Source organism: Leuciscus leuciscus (genome assembly GCF_965113295.1).
Source record: "Leuciscus leuciscus genome assembly, chromosome: 14".
In the NCBI taxonomy this organism is placed as follows: domain Eukaryota; kingdom Metazoa; phylum Chordata; class Actinopteri; order Cypriniformes; family Leuciscidae; genus Leuciscus; species Leuciscus leuciscus.
The window spans coordinates 23945543-23965426 of NC_138738.1; the positions used below are offsets into that span (position 1 = coordinate 23945543).

The following is a 19884-nucleotide window of genomic DNA, read 5'->3' on the forward strand; positions in this document are numbered from 1 at the left end:
TATGAGTGTATACTATGTTGAATATTATGTTTCATGTTTCATATTATGAGCATTTTGCTGGATTTTTTTTCACATAGTAGCACAATAAACTTAAATTACTCCGTCATTTATGGTCATACAGAAAAAAGAAATGTGTCCACTTACAATCAAATCAAAACATTGTGCTTTTGTAAAATAAAGAAAATAAACAGGGTGTGCTTTCTGTTGCATAAACTTCACATTGCAGTTGAACTGTTGCTAGATATAAGGTGAATATTATAATATTTAGACCTGTGTTTACTATACTGTGTTTGTGGATCTCTGCTCAAACGTAGATATGTATAATATGGTAACCATAACGTTTCACATTTTGGAGCGCGCCGTGCGTTTCATGTATCATATTTTGGAGCGCGCTCTGCGTTGAATGTTTCATATTTTGGAGAGCGCTCTGTGTTTGAATGTATCATATTTTGGAGCGCGCTCTGCGTTTGAATGTATCATATTTTGGAGCGCGCTCTGCGTTTGAATGTATCATATTTTGGAGCGCGCTCTGCGTTTGAATGCTTCATATTTTGGAGCGCGCTGTGGGTTTGAAAAGCAAAACGCACCAAACAAAGGCTTCATGTTTTTACTCTAATCTCATTTCATATCATCATAACGGATGGAAACATTTGAAGTAACATATGATAATCAATATATTTTTCTCTAACGTAGTTGTTACTGAAATATTTGGAAGATTTATAGGCTGCTTAGGCTATTGTTATTATTATTTTATGCAGCACTGCGCGTAGCCTATGCCTACAAGGCACAACAAACCTGGTGTTCATTATACATTATTGGAAACATTTGTGTGTGTATTCTGTGAATTTTAAAAAGAAATTTTAACCAGAAAAATATAAAATCTATTCCCAAAATCGTGCAGCCCTATAGTTTCTCTTGATATCAGTATGTTCACAGGGTATATATATATATATATATATTTTTTTTTTTTTTTTTTTTTTTACAGGGACCTAGTGTTGTCAAAAGACCCGGTACTTCGGTACCAAGTCGGTACTAATTTTTTTTTAAACGTCACGGTACCAGGTTTTCTCAAACCCGGTACTTGATGCGCGTGCAGTTGTGTCCTCTTCATAAAAGCGCTGATGGCGATCGGCGGTGCTGCTGCTGATGTGGTGCTGATGTTTTTGCACGTGCAGATACGTTATTTCAAATGGCGCGCGGCAAGCGCGCTCATAATAGAAGCGGCGCGCTCGCTTTTCCATGTGCGTTCACGGATGCATAGCAACGACAGACGCCACGGGAGTACAAACGCTTGTGCGAACTGCGCTCTCCATGACGACGAGGAAGTGTGACATAGGCCTATTAATTGATTTCTAGCCCTTGCATTAGCTTTACTACTAGATATATTTATGGAGATGAGAAATAAAAAGCCGTCATTAATATCAGTCCGTCAGAAAAGCAGTTCTAGTCTTATTCTTGGCTGGATAACTCTTAGCAGGTTTAAAAAGCCCTTTTAAAGTTAAATATGAATACAGTTTTGGATTAAATAAAAGTATAGTCAAGTCAAATAAAACATATTTTATCTCCTGTATAGTTTGGTAATGCTACAATAAGATACCATTCATTAATATCACTTAATGCGTTATCTAACATAACACATTGAGTGAACAATATATTTTTACAACATTAATTCATGTTTGTGAATGTTATTTAATACAAAACACTTGATTGGTCATGTTTGTTCACTTCATTCATTGTGCATTAAATAATGTTAACAGAAATAATGTTAACTTTTGATTTAAAAAAATTATTTTTAAATTAACCCCTAAAAGAGAATAATTGTGACAGTATATAACTATTGTTTTTTTTGTTAGGTCATTTTATCTAATGTTATCTAACAAATGGAATCTTATTGTAAAGTGTTTTTAATACTACAGTTTCCATCTTTGTGATATACACTTTAATATAATTATGTAAATTTAAGCTAAATTAAGCTTTGGTACCGAAATTGGTACCGAGAACCGTGGATTTTCACTGGTATCGGTACCGAATACTGAAATTTTGGTACCGTGACAACACTACAGGGACCAGATGCCCCACGGATGAGTCCTGTTGACTTCAACATTCACATGAGTCTCTGTACATGAACATGGTAAAGTGAAAATCAAACACCTTGGAAATGAAAGGTATGTACAATGTTTTTAGGAATGGCACAAAGGTTTCTGTCTTTGGATCATTGTTTTTAATAATGTGCTTTTTTGTCATTTGTTGTGTATCTTTGGATTATGTTGTGTTGTAAATAAATCCAAACAATCTAAAAGCCATTCTTTTTTAAATCTCCTCATTCTTTGTGCAAGGTGGCTCAGAATGATAGGGCCTGATAGCTCCTAATAGGGCATTAGGGGTGGGTTTTTGTCTTTCTCAGGTGTGAAAGCCATACATATTAATGATGTGATCACGCCTCTTCGCATAAAGCTTTCTTACAGAAAACACGTCTTACAAATTTTAAATCAATATATTGTCTTATCTGAATGAGCAGTCAGGATGATTTTCACATAGTTTTGGAGCAAATATTCTAGGCTACGTGATACAATTTTCAAAAGTCTTGTGAAGAAATAATCAGTATGGGTTTCATGGCCTTATTTCAGTGACAATTTTTTTTTGTATTTTCACAAACCACGCATAAATGTCATTATCTCAAAACTACAAACTTTTACATACATGCTGCTGATATATTATTGTAGCAGAGTTTGTGCTAAATACAGTGTAATCAGACTTTAGCCATGAAAATGTCACAAGTAACAGAAATAAGCACAAATGTCAGAGCATGTCAGAACACCTCCAGGGCCAGAAAACAGCTCAGACCCCAGAGGGTTAACAGCTATTAACACATTATAGTCCTTCACGTCTATTGCGATCTCAAAATTCCGGCCAGTTGATAATACCTAGAATATCAAAATCGACTGCTGGCGGTAGATCCTTTTCCTACTTAGCACCAAAACTTTGGAACAGTCTTCCTAACATTGTCCAGGAAGCAGACACATTCTGTCACATTCAGCTAGACTAAAAACACATCTCTTTGACCTAGCATACACATAACACATTATAGACTTTTATAATTCAATGTTAGGCTGCATAGATTAGGTCAGCCGGAACCGGGAACACTTCCCATAAATCCTGATGTACTCGTTACATTCATAAGAAGAATGGCATCTACGCTAATATTAGTCTCTCTGTTTATCCCGAGGTTTACCGCAGTCCGACGGATCCAGGCTGTATCCAAATCTGATGAAGGACCTGCGCTTGGAATCGCCTGGTATCACGACAGTGCAGTCCTGAAATGTCAACTAGGCTGTTCCCTGTGAAGGCCTCCCTCCCCTCCCTTTACCTATCTAGAGATAAAGCGTTGTCGGGATAATTCCGGTTTGTGTGGCTACATGGAAGCGATAAAAATTCTGTATTATTCATTTTAAGGCCAGACAAGTTGTATGTTGAGGGTTGATTTGTAAGGGAAGGACTACATGCCTGCGTGCATATATTCAAACGCACAGACTTATAGACTGAACTCGTAATACGCATGTGCACGCCATCTGTGTTCTCACTGGTTCGTGTTTTTGAAGTTTGCGCAGAAAGAACTTAAGAGTTTTCTGTTAAAACGGTGTCGTGTTAACGGCCCGGCCCCTAAGTCAATAACTAATGATCGTTGCGACAGAAGTGAATCAATCAAACTAACTTTAGCTAGACAATAACTTTATTCTAGAGCTGCTATAAAGCCAAAACACTTTACTTTAAATTTCCTATTATCAATGTAAAGCTGCTTTGGAACAATCTACATTGTTAAAAGCGCTATATAAATTAAGATGACTTGACTTGACTTGTTAAACAGAGTGTCCAGCAAAGAGATTCCTGCCCGTTCCTGTTCTCTCTATTGTAAGTTAAATGAGTCAGATTACTGAGACTCTCACCCTTTGTCTTTAATGGCTCTTGGAGCCCCTGTTCCAGTCATTGAATAGTCAGGCTGATTGGATTAGCATCAATGCATTTTAATGACACTGTTATGCTGATGAGATCAGGGTTGGGGAAATTTCGGTAACGAGCTGACTCATGTACTTAATTTACATGCTTTGTTCAGAGTGTCTCCATCTCTATGTAAATCCCTCCCCCTTGAAAGTTATATAAACTACAATGTAAAGTTCCCTAGTCAGACTTGGATGACTACAGCGACGCACAGCGAGTTCTCAATAAAGAGTAACTTCTGCTTGAAAGATATCCCAACGTCTCCTGGTCTCTGCTTCGACGAAGGAACATTTTCCAACACCCACCTTCTGTTGGGCGGAGCGCCCCAAAACCTTGACGGAAAAGAAGAAGAATCCTAAGGAAAAAAAATATGGCCTTCACCCTTTCAGGGCTTGGACATTAAATATAGCTGCAAGCAGAGATGACTGGCCCAAGCCACGGCGCCACCGCCCCCCTCGGAGGCTTTAGAGAGACTGTGCATGACAGGTGGGATGGGGCCGATCCGATCCAGTATCGGTATCGGGATCCGATACCAGCGTAATTCACGTATCGGATTTTCCCGATCCAACCTGCGGAGATATCCGATATCCATGAGTAATGTCTGCGGTTGTCTGCTGAAATGACTCCAAAAGTGATTCCCGCTGGCTAGTCTGCTAGCTGGCTGCAAACTGCGGAATAGATTTCCTAAACGGAGGCGCGGCTCAATGAGACACAGAGTTATGAGAGACGCTCCAGCTCAGGAAATCCATTCCGCAGTTTGCGGCTAGCCAACAACGTCCGCTGTGTGGAAATACTTCACACTGGAAACACCGCAGAGCAAGACAGCAAAATGCAATGTTTACGAAGCCGTAATTCAGAGCTCTTTGAAGCTCCCTCGCGTCGTACAACACAACGAACGCAATCAAACTGTGCGTTCACACCAAACGCGAATAGCGCGTCTACCGCGTCTAGTTGGACGCTTTAATATTTTGAATCCATTCGCGTGTCCAGAGAAAAATTGACGCGCATAAAAAAACAAAAGTTTGAAGCGAAATTGACGCGCTTCTGAGGCAAAATCCGCTTGTCTGTTTGCAAGATGATGATGTTGATCGAGCATTCATCGAGAGAGTTAACGAGGATCACCCTTCAGATAGTGTGTGTGTAAGATGTTTACACTTGCACTTTTCTTATATTTCAACACTCAAGTATTTGACATTTTGGGAATGTAATAAATATTGACATGACAATAAATTTGAAGCCCTTACAGTTGCATATTTGTTTTCAGAATGGGATTTTTCCTGTTAACAGGATTTCCTGTTTTTCTGACTTCCTTTTCTGACCTTATACTTACCTCAAGTTGCCTTTTGGGACATACATGCATACATACGTACATATCATACTTGCCTGTTGAGAGAAGTTTATTTCAGCATCATATAAAATAAACAATAATGATAATAATAATATTAAAGCAAACACAGCTCTGGTATCGGAATAGTATCGATATCGGCCGATATCCAAATTCAGGTATCGGGATCGGATCGGAAGTGAAAAAATGTGGATCGGTGCATCCCTAGGTAATATGCATTTAAAGGGTTAGTTCACCCAAAAATGAAAATTCTGTCATTAAGTTCCAACCCCGTAAGACTTTCGTTCATCTTCGGAACACAAATTAAGATATTTTTTATGAAATCTGAGAGCTGGCTCACTCCTTCATAGGCTGCTAGGTAATTGATATCTGCCAGCCCAGAAAAGTTAGTGAAGACATCGTTAAAATAGTCCAAGTGACTACAGTGGCGACTTTATTTAACTATCCATTTTCTTCTGTGTGGGCCTCTGAGTGAATTCACGTAGTGTAACAGCGCAGCGCTTCTGGGTTGTACGTCAGAACGTAGGCCTGATCCCAGGGGCCAAGATCTCCTAGATAGAAAGGACTCATGCCTGCAGAGCCGGCACTTCCAAGTTATAAAATCCTACAAATGTAGACGGTGAAGACCAACCAGCCGGCGCACAAATGTCTTCAATTGGTACGCCACTGGACCATGCCCATGAAGAGGCCATGCCCCTTGTGGAATGGGCCCTGACGCCTATGTGGCATTGAAGACCCATTGAGGCATAGGCTAAAGAGATATCGTCCAATATCCATCATGACAATCTCTGCTTCGTGACCGGGAGCCCTTTGGTGCGGCCACCGAATCATACAAAGAGCTGTTCCGACTGTCTGAACGGGGCAGAACGCTCTAAATAAACTCTGAGAGCCCTAACAGGGCAGAGTAGACTCGATTCTCTATAGTCTTCCGATAGGGGAAGGGTCGCTAGCGAAATGACCTGGGCTCTGAACGGAGTCGAGAGCACCTTGGGTACATAGCCATGTCTTGGTTTGAGGACAACTTTGGAGTCGTTGGGCCCAAACTCAAGGCAGAAAGCGTCAGAGCTCCAGAATGACTTTTTTTGATTAGGAGCGCTGTAGCCCCTGACTTAAAATTTTAGGAGCGCAAGCAGGAAATATAGGGGCACACCTTAAATCACCTTGCAATGCAATTATTCACATTTTCCCCAAAAATAACTGTATTACTGACAAATGCTTTGATAATAAATAGACTTAACGTACAGAAATTACAATGTGCATTTTTATTTTAAGTTCACAGGGCACCAGACTAACATTTGAGGGCAGCAGCACTAAGTTCTACAGAAAGTATTTGGTAGCACTGTGGGATGACAAAGCACGGAGCTTAATTTGAGGCGTGTAGATAAAGTTAAAGGGATACTCCACAGTTTTTTCATATTAAACTATGTTATTCCCTTATCTAAGACGAGTTGATACATACCTCTCTCATCTCTGTGCGTGCACTTAATCGCTCTGGCGCGCGGTGACACTTTGATAGCACTTAGCTTAGCCCAGTATATTCAATGGTATCTAACAGCAATAAATTTAGAAGTGACCAAACACATCAACGTTTTCCCTATTTAACCCTCTGAGGTCTGAGCTGTTTTCTGGGCCCTGGAGGTGGTCTGACATGCTCTGACATTTGTGTTTTTTTCTGTTACTAGTGACATTTTCATGGCTAAAGTCTAATTACACTGTATTTAGCACAAACTCTGCTACAATAATATATCAGCAGCATGTATGTAAAAGTTTGTAGTTTTGAGATAATGACATTTATGCGTGGTTTGTGAAAATACAAAAAAAAATTCTCACTGAAATAAGGCCATGAAACCCATACTGATTATTTCTTCACAAGACTTTTGAAAATTGTATGACATAGCCTAGAATATTTGCTCCAAAACTATGTGAAAATCACCCTGACTGCTCATTCAGATAAGACAATATATTGATTTAAAATTTCTAAGACGTGTTTTGTGTGACAAAGCCATATGCGAAGGGGCGTGATCATCTCATGAATATGTAAGCTTTTACACCTGAGAAAGACAAAGAAACTCCCCTAACTGCCCTATTAGGAGCGATCAGGCCCTGTCATTCAGAGCAACCTTGCACAAAGAATGAGGAGATTTAAAAAAGAATGGCTTTTAGATTGTTTGGATTTATTTACAACACAACACAATCCAAAAATACAAATGACAAAAGAGCACATTGAAAACAATGATCCAAAGACAGAGACCTTTGTGCCATTCCTAAAAACATACCTTTCATTTCCAAGGTGTTTGATTTTCACTTTACCATGTTCATGTACAGAGACTCATGTGAATGTTGAAGTCAGCAGGACTCAGTTGCATCTGGTCCCTGAAAGAAAGAAAAAAAGAAAAAAACTGTGAACATACTGATATCAAGAGAAACTATAGGGCTGCACGATTTTGGGAATAGATTTTAGATTTTTCTGGTTAAAATTTCTTTTTAAAATTCACAGAATACACACACACACACACGTTTCCAACAATATATAATGAACATGAATATAGGCCTTGTAGGCATAGGCTACGCAGTGCTGCATAAAATAATAATAACAATAAATTAAATCTTCCAAAAGATTTCAAGAACAACTACGCTAGAGAAAAATATATTGATTATCATATGTTACTTCAAATGTTTCCATTCGTTATGATGATATGAAATGAGATAATAGTAAAAACATAAAGCCTAATGTTTGGTGCATTTTTCCTTTCAAACGCAATCGCGCTCCAAAATATGATACATTCAAACCCACAGCGCGCTCCAAAATATGATACTCAAACCCACAGCGCGCTCCAAAATATGATAGCCTACATTCAAACGCGATCGCGCTCCAAAATATTAAACATTATGGTTATACATATCTATGTTTGAGCAGATATCCACAAACAGTATTTAACAGTAAACACGGGTCTAAATAGTATAATATTCACCATATATCTAGCAACAGTTCAACTGCAATGTGAAGTTTATGCAACAATACCATAAACTAATAAGTAAGAATTTCTTACCTTACATCTTTCTTGTCTTCAAATCGCGTTCTTCTTCTTCTGATGTAAATCCAATGTAAGCTCAGACGTGTCTTCCAAACTCGACGAAAAGCAGAGACTTGTGAAGTGTTTTGGTGTTTTGTGTTTGAGGTAACGAGGGCGTTCATCCTGTTGGTTTTATACAAATTACTTAAACAGAGAATATTTGTTTTCAGTTTGAATCCGATCATTTAAAAGTACACACTTAAATGTGTATAAAGGTGTATGGCTCATAAATGTGTGAGAAGGATTCGCTGAGTTATGTTTCAGTTTATAGACGTGCTCAAGAAAAAAAAGTTCATCGCGACGGAGAGGCAGAACGCACACCCTGTTTATTTTCTTTATTTTACAAAAGCACAATGTTTTGATTTGATTGTAAGTGGACACATACAAAAGTAGAAATATCACAGATTTTTTTTTATATTTCTTTTTTCTGTATAACCATAAATGACGGAGTAATTTAAGTTTATGTTGCTGCTATGTGGAAAAAAATCCATCAAAACGCGTCGGCGCGTTTCTCGACCTCAGAGGGTTAAAAACAGTTACACGAGTAGTTATACGACCAAGTATGGTGAGACAAAATAAAACGTGGCGCTTTTCAAAGCGGGTTAAAAAGGATAACTATAATGTATGGCGGAATAGCACTTTCGGGAGTACTTTGACTCGGCGCAGTAAAAAGTCACCCCTGATCCTCTTCTTACTCGGCGCAGTAAAAAGTCACGCCTGATCCTCTTCCCACTAGAAGTGAGAAGAGGATCAGGCGTGACTTTTTACTGCGCCGAGTCGAAGAACTCCCGAAAGTGCTATTCCGCCATACATTATAGTTATCCTTTTTAACCCTCTGAGGTCGGCAAACGCGCCCCCGCGTTTTGCTGGATTTTCTTCACATTGTAGCACAATAAACTTAAATTACTCCGTCATTTATGGTCATACAGAAAAAAGAAATATAAAAAAGGAATCTGTGATATTTCTACTTTTGTATGTCTCCACTTACAATCAAATCAAAACATTGTACTTTTGTAAAATAAAGAAAATAAACAGGGCGTTCTGCCTCTCCATCGCGGTAAACTTTTTTTTCTTGAGCATGTCTATAAACTGAAACTCATTTATGAGCCATATACCTTTATACACATTTAAGTGTGTACTTTTAAATGATCGGATTCAAACTGAAAACAAATATTCTCTGTTTAAGTAATTTGTATAAAACCAACAGGATGTCCAGTATCTCAAACGCTTGCTAATTACTTTTAATTCGACCACGCCCACTCGCGCAAAAGTGATTCACATGCAAATCGTCCACATGGAACGCGAACGCCCTCGTTACCTCAAAACACCAAAAAACTTCACAAGTCTCTGCTTTTCGTCGAGTTTGGAAGACACGTCTGAGCTTACATTGGATTTACCTCAGAAGAAGAAGAACGCGATTTGAAGACAAGAAAGATGTAAGGTAAGAAATTCTTACTTATTAGTTTATGGTATTGTTGCATAAACTTCACATTGCAGTTGAACTGTTGCTAGATATATGGTGAATATTATACTATTTAGACCCGTGTTTACTGTTAAATACTGTTTGTGGATATCTGCTCAAACATAGATATGTATAACCATAATGTTTAATATTTTGGAGCGCGATCGCGTTTGAATGTATCATATTTTGGAGCGCGATCGCGTTTGAATGTATAAAATTTTGGAGCGCGATCCCGTTTGAATGTATCATATTTTGGAGCGCGATCGTGTTTGAATGTATCATATTTTGGAGCGCGCTGTGGGTTTGAATGTATCATATTTTGGAGCGCGATCGCGTTTAAATGTATCATATTTTGGAGCGCGATCGCGTTTGAATGTATCATATTTTGGAGCGCGATCGCGTTTGAAAGGAAAAATGCACCAAACATTAGGCTTTATGTTTTTACTATTATCTCATTTCATATCATCATAACGAATGGAAACATTTGAAGTAACATATGATAATCAATATATTTTTCTCTAGCGTAGTTGTTACTGAAATCTTTTGGAAATTTATAGGCTGCTATAGGTTATTGTTATTATTATTTTATGCAGTACTGCACATAGCTTGTGCCTACAAGGCACAACAAACATGGTGTTCATTATATTATATATTGTTGGAAACATTTGTGTGTGTGTGTGTGTATTCTGTGAATTTTAAAAAGCAATTTTAACCAGAAAAATCTAAAATGTATTCCCAAAATCGTGCAGGCCTAGTTTCTCTTGATACCAGTATGTTCACTTTTTTTCTTTTCTTTCAGGGACCAGATGCAACTGAGTCCTGCTGACTTCAACATTCACATGAGTCTCTGTACATGAACATGGTAAAGTGAAAATCAAACACCTTGAAAATGAAAGGTATGTACAATGTTTTTAGGAATGGCATAAAGGTCTCTGTCTTTGGATCATTGTTTTCAATGTGCTCTTTTGTCATTTGTTGTGTATCTTTGGATTATGTTGTGTTGTAAATAAATCCAAACAATCTAAAAGCCATTATTTTTTAAATCTCCTCATTCTTTGTGCAAGGTTGCTCTGAATGACAGGGCCTGATCGCTCCTAAAAGGGCCTATTGCGCCCCGACTCTAGGGGAATATAAATCACTAAAGAGGCGTAATAAGTAATAATTGGGTTGTGGAAATGGAATCCCAGCACGCATCACTCCGGTCGATAATCAAACTCATACACAAAATTAAAGCAAAAAGTAATACATTTATTAAAGAATAACAAGTGAAATAAAGAGCAAATCTTCAGGGTGTCCAAAAGGCCAAAATAACAAACAAAACGAATATAAAAAGAAAAGAGGAGAAATGAATAACCTAATCAAATACCAAAAGAAAATACATTTATCTTACCTAACTCCCTGCCCAAAAAACAGAGATCAAACAATTACAAAATAAACAAGGCAGGACACCCCTACGCTCCACACTGTTAAGATGGTTTAAACATAGGAGAACGGTTCAGAGGTTATCACCAGATGCACCTTCACTTAAACTAATTAAAGTCTCTAATACACAATTTGATCATCGGCCGGAGGAGGGATTCCGGAGCTCTCAACCCACGTGCGACCGAACCAACAATGAGCTCCTCGATGAGTGCTAGCAGCGTCCTTATAAAGACCACGCCCCGACTGGGCAACCAATGGCTGCTTACAACCCATGATTGGATAACCTATTTGAAATTAGAGAAAACAAGAAAGAGAAAAGGAACAGAACAATAAAAAACAAGCTAAACACAGGTCGTAACACCCTCACACACAAAGAATCTACATACAATAAAGTACAGTAGATTTACTCGGAATCAAACGACCGTGATAGTGCATCAGCCAACACGTTATCTTTGCCTTTCTTAAAACGAATTTCCAGGTTAAAATCCTGGACAGAGAGAGACCAGCGCATTGATTTGAGTTTTTCATCCGAGACAAAAAGACTAATGGGTTGTGGTCTGTATATACAACCACCGGAAGCGAACTAGAGCCAATGTACACCTCAAAGTGTTGTAAAGCCATTAAAAAGGCTAACGCCTCCTTCTCAATGGTGCTGTAATTTAACTGATGTTTCAGGAATTTCTTTGAGAAGTACCCAACAGGATGCTCAATCCCATTTTCATCATCCTGCAGAAGGACAGCACCACCACCAGTAGCACTTGCATCAACATCCAACTGAAATGCACATGAATAATTTGGAGCCGTTAATACAGGACCACTACTCAAAAGGTTTTTAACAGAATCGAATGCAGTCTGGCATTCCTCAGTCCACTCAAAAATTTGTGATACACGAAGCAGATTTGTTAGAGGCAACACAACATCTGAGAAATTTTTACAAAATCCCCGATAATAGCCAGACATTCCTAGGAATCTCCTGAGTTCACGTTTCGTACGGGGCACTGCAAATTCTGTAATAGCCTGTACTTTCAAAGCAACAGGTCGAACCTGCCCTTGCCCCACCTGTTTCCCTAGGTAGGTAATTGTCGCTTTGCCAAACTCACACTTAGACAAGTTAAGAGTAAGAGATGCATCCAGTAAACGATTAAAAACAGTACTTAATGTTGTCAAGTGCTCATCCCACTTATTCGAATAAACAACAATATCATCGAGGTAAGCTTTACAGTTTGAAACACCGCCCAGCACTTGACTCATCAAGCGCTGAAACGTAGCCGGAGCGTTGCGCAGTCCGAACGCCATCACCCTATAATTAAGGAAATCATCCGGAGTAACAAACGCAGATATTTCGGCCGCGCGCTCCGTCAAGGGAACTTGCCAGTACCCCTTTAGCATGTCGAGTTTCGTGACGAAGCGCGCAGAGCCTACGTTATCGATACAATCCTCCATAAGCGGGAGGGGAAACGAATCTGGTTTTGTCACGGCATTTACTCTTCTATAATCCGTGCAGAACCGTTGTGTTCCGTCCGATTTCGGAACTAATAAACAGGGTGAACTCCAGGCGCTGAAACTCGGAACTGCAAATCCATTCACAACTAAATATTTTACCTCAGCCTCCATGACTTTACGTTTAACTGGGTTCACTTTATAAGCACGTTGCTTAATCGGTGAATGATCACCTACGTCAATATCATGCTTCAGGACTTGAGTGCAGGTAGGAACGTCTGAAAACAACCCCAAGAATGAATTAATCAACTTTACTATATCAGTGCGCTGAGAGTCAGATAAATGCGCCAGATGAGAATTTAAATTCTCCAAAATCATGGAATTATTCAATCTACCACCCAACATCAGAGTACTCTGTAGATTCAGTCCATCTTCATCAACATCACTGTCAGAAGCAATCACGATCGAGGCTACTGGAGTGATAACAGAGCTTTTTAACTCCATATTTTCCCCACGACTCACATACAACTTCAGCATGTTTACATGACACACACGAGTTTTTCTTTGCCGATCAGGAGTCCGAACAACATAATTCGTCTCATTCAGCTTCTTATCAATGACATACGGACCAGAGAATCTAGCCTGTAATGCAGCACCCTTGGCAATAAAACCAAGACCTTGTCCCCCTCAGAGAACGAACGAGAAACAGCATTCTTGTCAAAACGCTTTTTCATTTTCACTTGGGTACTTTCCAGTGCGGTCTGAGCCAATTTACAAGCATTATGCAATCGCTCTCTAAAAGAACTGACATATTCTAGTAGATTACAATCCGATTTTTCCTCAGTCAGCCAGTTCTCTCTCAACATTTTGAGTGGGCCCCTTACCGTGCGTCCAAAAACCAATTCTGCAGGACTAAATCCTAATGACTCCTGAACACTCTCACAGACAGCAAACATAAGAAAAGGCAACCCCTCATCCCAGTCTTTCTCTGACTCGGCACAATATTTACCCAGCATGGACTTCAAGGTTTTGTGGAACCTTTCGAGAGCACCTTGGGACTCTGAATGATAGGCACTAGATGTAATGTGCTTAATTTTCAGTTGGGACAGTACCTGTTTAAATAGTCGTGACATAAAATTTGTTCCCTGATCCGTTTGGATCACCTGTGGAAAGCCAAAGGTAGAGAAGAACGTGATTAGGGCTTTCACCACAGCCTTCGCTTTTAATGAACGCAACGGGACTGCCTCCGGATAGCGAGTTGTCGCGCACATAAGCGTAAGCAGATAAACATGTCCAGATCTTGTTCGCGGTAACGGTCCAACACAGTCCAAGATTACTCGTGCAAAAGGCTCTCCCATAACAGGGATAGGTTTAAGTGGTGGAGGATGTATAATCTGGTTAGGTTTTCCTACAACCTGACACACGTGGCACGAGCGACAATACTGCGCCACATCAGATTTAATGCCGGGCCAGAAAAAATTTCGAAAGCATTTAGGCACAACCAGTTGAAAAACAATATCCCAACCTAAACCATCAGACCCTGCTGGAGTCCACTTTCTCTTTAACACCTCGTTGTCCCAAAAGTAACCTATCGATTTATTCTCAATCTCCTTCAAATTGAACGCTGCATTCCTGCAACGCAACAGAGAAATGTCTTTTTTCTGTTCAGCGGAAATCACATCTTTATTAATGGACAACGACAAATCAGCTGATTCTAGTTCAGCACCACTAGTCGCGGACAGCGACTCGGAATCAGACAGCTCAGGTTGTACAATGCGAACTTCACCTTTTACTTGGTCCTCAGCTGCCAAGAAGGTATCCGAAATACCAATCGAATCACCAAATTTACGCGCTTGAGCCCGCGTAACTAACCACACGCCGCAAACACTGAAGGAAACTCTGATGCCAACTCACCGGAAGTAACAGAATCATACACAGGGTTTTCAATGACCTCGGGAAATGGGAGTACTTTCCCTCCAGCGAGATCGTTACCTATAATTAAGGCCACGCCATTCACAGGTAACTTATGTCGCACTTCCAATTTTACACAACCTGTTACTAAACCGGATCGAATGTACACATTATGCAACGGTACTTTCAACACCCCCAACTCAATTCCTTGAATGAGAACATCAGATCCACAATAACTTTTCTCAGAAAATGGCAACATGCTAGCCAGCACAAACGACTGATTGGCCCCTGTATCCCGCAACATGGTTACAGGAACCAAGTCTCGCTCAGATCCACTAAGAGAAATCATCCCCTGACACACAAAAGGATCATACGCGGCATCAATATTCGAACTAAGTTGACTGCCTATTTTCTCAACAAAACCAACAGGGACCTGACTTCCCTTTATTTTTATTTTTCAGTGAAGGGCAATTCGCAATCAAATGACCAAGTCCGTGGCAGTAAAAACATTCACGGGCTTCAACCGGCATTGCTTGCTTAGGCAGACCTACTTTAGAGATTTGAGCGTTTTTCTCTGAGGACGGAGAATAAAATTCACGACGTACAACAAACGCATTTTTGTGAGTCAGAGTAAACTCATCTGCACAGACGGCAGCCTCGGCAAGAGTCAAAACTCTCTTTTCGTTCAAATAGACAACAACTCTGTCTGGCAATGAATTTTCAAAATCTTCAATCAAAATCAACTCACGGAGATTTTCAAAGTTAGCGACTCTGCTGGAATGACACCATCTATCAAAAAGCACAGTTTTCTCCCGCGTGTATTCCACATAAGTTTGAGAGGCATTTTTAACATGTGCACGAAACTTCTGCCTAAACGCCTCTGGCACTAATTCATACGCCCTTAGTACCGCACTTTTCAGTTTATCATAGTCCAAACTATCACTCACAGATAAGGTAGAACAAACCTCTTGGGCTTTCCCAGTTAATTTACACTGTATCAAAAGAGACCAAACCTTTCTCGGCCAGCGCAACGCAGCAGCTATACGCTCAAATGCGCCAAAGTATGAATCTACCTCACTATCTCTAAATGCGGGCACTAGGGTTAGATGACGACTAACATCAAAATCAGCAGAATGACCAGGAGCCACAGACAAAGGCACAGAGGGTGAATGATAGTCAACACTAGTAGAGGGTACATCAAAAGGAGTCTTAACTGAACTGGGACGACGATCATCAGCACACATTTCTAGTTCGCACTGCCTAAAACGTAACAGTTGAGTGGTATGTTCCTGACGTTTTATTTCGAGATCTAATTGCTTTAACTGAATAGCTAGTTTTAAATCCTCAGAGTTTACACCACTAAGTGAGCGTAACACGGGATCTGAACTCGCAACATCAACGTGATCTTCATCAGTTACCTCAACGTTAGAACTAGACTGCAAAATACCCTGCTTAATTAATGCAGCTTGAATTATGTCTCTCAGTTCCTTCTTTCTATCAGTTTTAATAATCGCAATATCATAGAAATCAGCGATTAAATATAAATCAATTTTCCGACAGGACTCCAAAACATCACATGAAGGAGCCTGTCTAAACGCCTCAATACTAAATTCCATCTATTAACCTACCACTTCCCCAATACACATGAAAAACTGCCAATCAAAACATAAAAATATAAATGGTACTCACCAGCAAAGCCGAAAACTTCTCAATTTGGATCGGGCAAATTTCCAAATCAACCAAATGGAATTGGACGGACGAGCCCCCAATTATTACGCCCCGACTCTAGGGGAATATAAATCACTAAAGAGGCGTAATAAATAATAATTGGGATGTGGAAATGGAATCCCAGCACGCATCACTCCGGTCGATAATCAAACTCATACAAAAAATTAAAGCAAAAAGTAATACATTTATTAAAGAATAACAAGTGAAATAAAGAGCAAATCTTCAGGGTGTCCAAAAGGCCAAAATAACAAACAAAACGAATATAAAAAGAAAAGAGGAGAAATGAATAACCTAATCAAATACCAAAAGAAAATACATTTATCTTACCTAACTCCCTGCCCAAAAAACAGAGATCAAACAATTACAAAATAAACAAGGCAGGACACCCCTACACTCCACACTGTTAAGATGGTTTAAACATAGGAGAACGGTTCAGAGGTTATCACCAGATGCACCTTCACTTAAACGAATTAAAGTCTCTAATACACAATTTGATCATCGGCCGGAGGAGGGATTCCGGAGCTCTCAACCCACGTGCGACCGAACCAACAATGAGCTCCTCGATGAGTGCTAGCAGCGTCCTTATAAAGACCACGCCCCGACTGGGCAACCAATGGCTGCTTACAACCCATGATTGGATAACCTGTTTGAAATTAGAGAAAACAAGAAAGAGAAAAGGAACAGAACAATAAAAAACAAGCTAAACACAGGTCGTAACAGGGCCGTTAGGGGAGTGTCTTTGTCTTTCTCAGGTGTTAAAGCCTTACATATTAATGAGATGATCACGCCTCTTCGCATAAGGCTTTTTCACACAAAACACGTCTTAGAAATTTTAAATCAATATATTGTCTTATCTGAATGAGCGGTCAGGGTGATTTTCACATAGTTTTGGAGCAAATATTCTAGGCTACGTGATACAATTTTCAAAAGTCTTGTGAAGAAATAATCAGTATGGGTTTCATGGCCTTATTTCAGTGACAATTTTTTTTGTATTTTCACAAACCACGCATAAATGTCATTATCTCAAAACTACAAACTTTTACACACATGCTGCTGATATATTATTGTAGCAGAGTTTGTGCTAAATACAGTGTAATAAGACTTTAGCCATGACAATGTCACAAGTAACAGAAATAAGCACAAATGTCAGAGCATGTCAGAACACCTCCAGGGCCAGAAAACAGCTCAGACCCCAGAGGGTTAACCCGCTTTGAAAAGCGCCACGTTTTATTTTGTGTCACCATACTTGGTCGTATAACTACTCGTGTAACTGTTTTTAAATAGGGAAAACGTTGATGTGTTTGGTCACTTCTAAATGTATTGCTGTTAGATACCATTGAATGTACTGGGCTAAGCTAAGTGCTATCAAAGTGTCACCGCGCGCCAGAGCGATTAAGTGCACGCACTGAGATGAGAGAGGTATGTATCAACTCGTCTTAGTTAAGGGAATAACATAGTTTAATATTAAAAAACGGTGGAGTATCCCTTTAACTTTAATTATTATCATTCATAATGTCTTAATATTAATTCAAAAGCAAAATGAGTGACAAAATAGATATTAGGGAGTGAAAATAGCCAATAAGCGTCCTCTGCAGCTATGTTTACAATGGTTTACAGTGGTTTACCCTGATGCGCAAGAGGCCGAACCGCCACGCATGAGCCGGGACTCGGGGCTTCAGCAAGCGCTGAAGGGGACACATATGCAGTAGGCCTGTGGGATTGTAACTCGGCCTCCGTATCTGTAACTGGGCCAGAACGAGCCAATCGTCGAGGTTGTTCAGAATGCCCATTCTCCGCTGTCTCAGGGGGGAGAGAGCTGCGTCCATGCATTTCGTAAATGTACAAGGTGTCAGTGACAGTCCGAATGGTAGGACTGTGTACTGATAAGCCCGCACCTCAAAAGCGAATCTCAAGAATGGCCTGTGATGGGGGGCTATCTGGATGTGAAAGTAAGCATCTTTCAGATCCACTGACAAAAACCAGTCTCCTGGGCGAACCTGCCAGGGATTTGTTTGGTTGTTAGCATCCTGAATGGCCGTTTCATGAGGGCCTTGTTCAGGTGTCTGAGATCTGTAATAGGCCTGAGGCCACCATCTTTTTTCAGGAAGGAATGGCTGTAAAAGCCTGACTCGCTTTGTGACAGGAGAACTGTCTCGACAGCTCCTTTCGCTATTAGATTTGACAATTCGGTGCGGAGGACTTGAGCCATGTTGCTCCTTACCGATGATTCGACCACGTTTTTAACTCTGATAGAAAGTCAGCAAATTCTTTGATAAAGTCTGTATGGTGCCCTGGTGGGACTTCTGTGCTTCAGTGAAACGCTCAGCAAAACCCTTCACCGCAGGACCGAAGAGACCAGTGGTAGATATAGGGCAGTCCAGGAAGGCAGTCTTATCTCCGTGAGATTGAGCCACAGGTGGCGCTCTAGTACTACCAGGCTGGCCATGCTTCTTCCAATGGCCTGGGCGGTTGTCTTCGTGGCGCGCAGGGCCAGGTCAGTGGCGCTGTGCAGATCCGTGCAGGCCGTGGGGTCCGGTCCAGACTCGTCCAAGGAGCGGAGGAGTTTTGCCCGGAATACCTGGAGGACCGCCATAGTGTGCAGGGCTGAGGCAGCTTGACCAGCGGAAGTGTAAGCTCGGCCGACGAGAGCTGAAGTGGTCCTGATGGCTTAGATGGATGCATCACTTTAGACCTCTATCCGATGGCGATGGGCGGGCAGAGATATGCAGCCACCGCTTGCCTGAGGCAAGACACTTTCACCAGAAAAATAAATAACAAACATGACTATCAGTCTGCAGTCATTAGGCTACTTAGCCTAAAGTATAATTTTGTTAGTCTAATCATGTATTATTTACTTGCAAGAATGTAGCTCCTACCAAACTCCTACACGCTGTTTAGACATAGGCTTACTTCTGACTTTTTTTTGTGTCCGTGTGACAAAAACATACGCACGAAAGCCGGAAAACAAACACTGGTTAGCCTCTCACGTCCAAATTTGACGAAGTGGTGGGGGAAGTGACGTATGCCGTAAAGCAGTCGAATTTTGTAGTTCTTTTTGTGCTCGGGTTACTACCCGAACCCTGAAGTTACGTAGTGCCAGTAAAAGCGATACAGACCCCGTCAGGCTATGGCAGACGTGTCATTCAACCTATTGTAAGTCGATGTACCATCACAAGGGTCTTGGAAATATATTTTGAAGGTTGAAAAGCTACATAGTGTTGCTTTAAAAGTAGACATTTCAAGCTTTCTATAGACAGCCTATATTTCTCAAATCTGTGAGGCACAAGCTGAGTGTCGGCGCCCTCCAGTTCACGTGCAATGCAAGTAATCGTGCCGGCGCCTTATTACATTGTCTGCTATATATTTGCTTCTTATTTATTAAATACAGGCAATTGGTTGATAAAACATTGATCAAAATTAAGATACAATTTGTACAAAACGAAAATCTTTTAAAAAGAGTCTTTCTACAAAACGCCTCGGTTACGAGTGTAACCTCGGTTCCCTGA

General features: G+C 40.3%; 1 protein-coding gene and 1 long non-coding RNA gene across 12 annotated transcripts in view; one reads left to right on the plus strand and one right to left on the minus strand.

Moving 5' to 3' along the window:
* The window catches only part of LOC309474430 (endonuclease V-like), a 370440-nt gene that overhangs the window by 303850 nt on the left and 46706 nt on the right, over nt 1-19884 (minus strand). The gene's annotated exons all lie outside the window — the stretch shown is intronic.
* Nucleotides 2067-19110, plus strand: LOC309474475. The gene is made up of 3 exons (XR_014197307.1): nt 2067-4482; nt 5550-6159; nt 17663-19110. It is a non-coding gene; the product is annotated as an uncharacterized lncRNA (long non-coding RNA).